The sequence below is a fragment of the Pinus tabuliformis genome, chromosome 7 (assembly GCF_031772625.1).
Source record: "Pinus tabuliformis cultivar Carrire ecotype Pingquan chromosome 7, CPIR1, whole genome shotgun sequence".
Lineage (NCBI taxonomy): Eukaryota > Viridiplantae > Streptophyta > Pinopsida > Pinales > Pinaceae > Pinus > Pinus tabuliformis.
This window is the reverse complement of record NC_142293.1, coordinates 1,303,057,864-1,303,063,087: the sequence shown is the minus strand read 5'-3', so window position 1 is coordinate 1,303,063,087 and position 5,224 is coordinate 1,303,057,864. Positions and strand designations below refer to the sequence as shown.

General features: G+C 35.5%; 1 pseudogene; it reads left to right on the top strand.

The window, feature by feature from the left end:
- The first annotated feature begins 1,791 nt into the window (after positions 1–1,791).
- On the top strand, positions 1,792–3,450 carry LOC149252281 (polyadenylate-binding protein-interacting protein 7-like; annotated as a pseudogene).
- Positions 3,451–5,224: the final 1,774 nt, after the last annotated feature.

Sequence of the window (5,224 nt, the reverse complement as noted above, 5' to 3'; positions counted from 1 at the left end):
ATGTTGTTGTTCATTACTCCCAGAGGTGCTATCCATCCCAGTATGAAAGAGATGTTTTATGCTCAATCAATGAAACGAGTTTGCTAGATAGTTAGGATTAGGTTAAAAATCCAAGATATGGGATCATTTACTATTATTGGACCTAGATAGGTTGTGAGGACATATTTTTACTTAAGTTATTCAATCATCTTTTCAAGATTTTACCCATAGTTAATACTTGATGTCAAATATAATTTTCTTGAAGCAATTCCCCTTTTTAGCCTTTCCTTTTGCTGGTGTGTTAGACAAACATCCATTGGCTTTCATTACATTCCCAAAGTTTCCAAGCATAAAATATTACATTCTCATTTGTTTTTTAATACATCTCTATTTTTTGCTCAATTTAGAAGCCATAGCCCCATATATCACACATCCTTTATGATTCATTATTCTAAATTTTCTTCTATTCTTTATAAATGATATTGTGCAGGTTAGACTAGGATCTGAGAAGTTCCATTTTCATTTCTTCTAATTTATGTTGACGTAAAATGGTAGACTAAAACGAAACCATGGAGGTCGTTCCCATCCCCCTTTTAAGTGCTAGCCAATGTGGTTCTCAAAACAATGTTGAGTGTAGAGAAAACAAAATGAATGTGATTATAAAATAGTAGAGAGAACTAAAATGTACCATTAGCTACTCAAATGTTTTTGGGATAGCATGATACGCTGGTGGATGAATTTTTTATCCTTTAAATCATAGGCTATATTTTTCTTTTTGAGAGGCTTATATACAGGAAGCAGGATGTTTTACCATATGTTGTCCAGAGCTAATCAACTGGGCTGACCAATCACTAACTAATATTTTATTATGTATCATATATGGGTCATATTTATGATATAATGCATTTTCAGAAAGACCATGTTTTGCTCATAAGTCCTCATGTCATTGCATGTGAGATATAATAATTTTTTATATGTTATATTTCTTCAAATTTGGGATGTTTCAATTCCCTCTTTTTAATGATTGTTTTGGTCACTTTGGATTGTTTCTATGTTGTAAATTGCCATTTTTAAAGGTTTAATTTTGTTTTTTGGTTTGTCACTACTTCTATTTATAATATTTTAAAGCTTCCTCATCTATATTTTGCAATTATTTTCCAAAACTATTTTTTTTTTCTTTGATATCAATGTTTGAGCATTTCACAACTCAGAATTATGAAAATACACTTTGGCTATATTATTTTTCCATTACTATACCTACTGCAGTCAAATGTATTCTCTATATCTGATTCTCACCTTATTGTTAGTGGGAGTTCCATTCTGGTATGTCCTGAAATAAGAATGTATTTAACTTAGGCATTCTTGATGAGTTGGAAATTGATATAAAGATAGGATATGTGGTCATATGTAGGTTGTGTGGATGTTTTGTATGGTACAAATATATATTATCAATTTTCTATGAGTTCTTATTTTATTTGAGTTTGGTTATGAGCTACACTTATGACATTTTTCATATTGAAGTGAATTGTAATGTGTACTCAAGGAGCTATTTGTTTTGTCCCCTTCTGAGTTTTGAATTTGAGATAACTTGTTGGAAATATTTTCCTTTTCTGACTTGTACTACACTTAACATCTATTCAGAGTTTTAGATGAATTGTTGATCAAAACATTTATCTGATTAAATTTTTGGTTTCTTTTGAGCTAGATTTTTCTACCTAGTACCTACTATTGATATCTTTCAATTTTTTGCCAGAACTAGATTGAATTCTCATCACTCATTTTCCAAGTTAAGATTGGGTCATAATAATTTTCATGCAAGGGGGCTCTCCATGTGATCATTCTCACAAGTCTCTAACATACAAAAATGCATAAACTTATCCATAAAAGGAGAGTGAACTACTATGCAATCCAACTTAAATCCAAATGCAGCAAAATTTGTTCCCTCAGCACTTAGAGTAGCACCTTGCAGTGCAAACAACACAGATGTATTAAAGTTAGAAGATATAGCGATTTGTGGTAAATATGTCTTAAATACAACCAAGTCAACAACCTCTAGCACCTCTGATGATGAGACCAAGCAATATTGGAATTTTAGGCTTCCTGATTACATTACACCAGATTTTGAATAGGATGCTTTGTAAGAGCCTGAGGGTTTTTTATCAGGAAGTTTGACTAGTCATGATTATCCGTGTGCTTTCAAGTCTCGGGCTATAATGGAAAGAGGGAAAATAGCTTTTGAAAAGATGTGTCAAAGTGTTGATGTCAGTTTTCACAATAGCAAGTCTAAATTTGCATTTCCTCAGCATGTCAAAGGAAGATTAGGTAGTGGAATGGCACCTCTATGTGATTCTAATGGATTGGAGCGACATATTATGCGTCATGATCAACACCTGGTGAAAAACAGAGATGGATATTTTAGTGTTGATGAATGTCATGTTGGGGTTTTGAATGAATTGGTAGGAGAAAAAACACTTTTAGACAATAGGGATATCAATCCCATGGAGCTTCTTGCTAAAGAATTCCCAAATTTTGCAGCTAAGAGTCTGGTAGACATATACTATGCAAGAGGAGGTGATTTAAGCTTGAAAATGGAGATGTTATCAACTTGAGGTAATGACATACATGATATTGTCAATTATTAAAGTGTGTTTTCCATTGAATTATTTCATATCAATTGAATTTCCAATAATTTTTCTTTCAAGATCATTGCATGGATGGATTGTCTGATGCCCTTTTAATATGAATAAAATTATCTCCAATCTTTCCTTTATTTATTTTTTCTTACGTGTAGTGTTGTTGTATCATGGATGATATTATTGAGAATTTACACTTTCTCCTTCTTTTCTTTCTTATTTTTTAATAATTTTTCTATGTTTGACGGGATTTTTATGTATCACAATCAATTATGAGTTTGTTAATTGGCTCACACATTAGTTTGATAAGATCAATCTTAGTTGGCATGATAAATTGTTAACTCCTTTGTGAGTGTACATTGAAGATGATGTTAATTCACAATAATCCTTTCATACAAGGACACCGTCTGCTCCAAACCTTACTAGCATGGATTTTCCTGCATTGAGTTCAGAAATGTTAAATGGTCTGTCACAATATACAGACAGTGAAGTCCAACAAGCAGTGAACACATTTAGGAGGGAGGAGGCAGATAAACTATTCTTTGGTGGACGCAATAATTTTGGTGGTTCTAGATCTGCCACTGACTTTGCTACAGTTGTCAGGAAAAGTGCATCTGATTCTGGTCAGTGGAAATACGAGAAAAATGGTGCTGTGGATATAAATCTTGGGTCTAGTAGAAATACTCAAGTTTCATCAGGTTCCTCTGCAGTGAATAGCAGAGTGATCAATGGAGACAGACTACGGAGCTATACTAGTACTCGCTAGAATCAACAACTTTGGCTTGAAACTAGAGAAGCAGTTGTCATACAACTAATTCACATCCTCATCAACTTATAGGAGAAAGACACATTGGTTGAAGAATTGACTTAAGTTATAGGACTATTTGATCAGGTGCTCAAAAATTTGCTCAAAATTCAAAGTTGTTAGATCAGTGTGGAACATGAATGACTGCATAGTGCTCGTCATCCTAAATTCGGCACAACTCGTTTCACATGAAACAAACTCCGTATTCTCCTAGAAACATTTTTCTCTTCGTTTTCCTAAATAGGCGTATTAAAAAAAAAAAAATGTAGGTAGACCAGTTAGCAATCCTTACTGTTGACATGGCACTGACTGGGCATGGCTACATGGCAGGGTGACTATTTCCTCCAACGAATTTGATGGTGCCAAGTGGCATAATTTCATTGGTGGAGTTTTGGACGAATTTCATTGGTTGGTTGGTGGCCAACCACACGCTGCCACGTGGCCCAGCCAGGGGCCACCACGTGGTAGCTCAAGGGCCACCAAAATTGGGTTAAGGTCTAGGTGGTAATAGTGGAGGTCAAACCTGCGAACTCCAAAATCCAAGTGCTAAGTCTAACCAACACTCCAAACATTGTTGCTTGTTATATAATGGCATGCGAGTTATATTTAAAATTAAATTTTGGCACCATCCGAGAAAGGGGCTAGCCCACTAGAGGGGCAGACCTTGGGCGCATGCATTCAACATGACCACAAGTAGAGAGGAGTGGGGGCCTGGATGGTGGCAGAAGGGCATTGTCCTTAGCCCCGAGCACGTGGCCCCCCATGTGGCCTAATTTTCAAGATTAAGGACTCATTGGGTATTTAATCTCTCCGACAAATTCACTCGAAATTAGGTGAAACCAGTGCTCAGTTAGTGGAATTAAAGGTGATTTTTTAAGATGGTGCCATATTTTAGGGAAATTGAGGTGCAATTAGCATAAAGACTTGGGGAAGCCATAACTTCTTTAGTTTTTTACCAAATCACGAGCAGAAAGAGGTTAGACAGGCATTTTTGGGCATTCTGGAGCCATTGGAGCAGGTTTCAAAGATGTTTAAGCATTGTAAATTGATGTATTCACACTTTTGAGCATAAAAGAGAGGGCCAAGCCACTGGAAGTTGGATGAAGGAGACATAACCCTGGTGGGGTGAACTCCTTCATCATGTGCTATTGTGATATTGTTTTGGTGATGTTCATGTCTATTATATGCTTCTGTTCATTAATTTGTTTATGTTAATTTGTACATGAAATTTACATTAAAAAAATTCAAAAACTCATGTTAAAACTTGCAATTAACCTCATGAATCCTTAAGCACTTTTACATATTCTGAAGAGGAATTTAGCACAACAAAACCAATTTTCCCATTCAGATCAAGTTTGGCATAAGAGTTCTTCGATTTATTTGTGCAACAAGGATTTAACTGTTTCCAAGGGAATGTGATGCTTACAAGGTTGAAACTTAAGAGAGGAGAAGGAAAGCTAATTAAAGGTCTTGAAGTTGGGTCAAGGAGAAGGAGTGTAAGATTGCCACAATCTCCACCACCAGTTCTACCTCAAATTGCAGTTGAAGCTTTAGTAAGCATGTCACATGAAGGAGAGCCTGTAAATATGACAAAGGATGAGAAGGTTTTTATGAAGGTTTTCTTTGACATGATAGAGATGGTGAAAGTCCTTTATGAAGAGAGGAATACAAGACTGCAGGGTGAAAGCTCCAATCCTCCAAAAGGAAAACGTAATGAAAATGGAGGTAAACCTCCACCATATCCACCATAATCTTCATCTTCAACTTCATAGGCATCTTCATCCTCTTCCACTAATACAACCCTTGT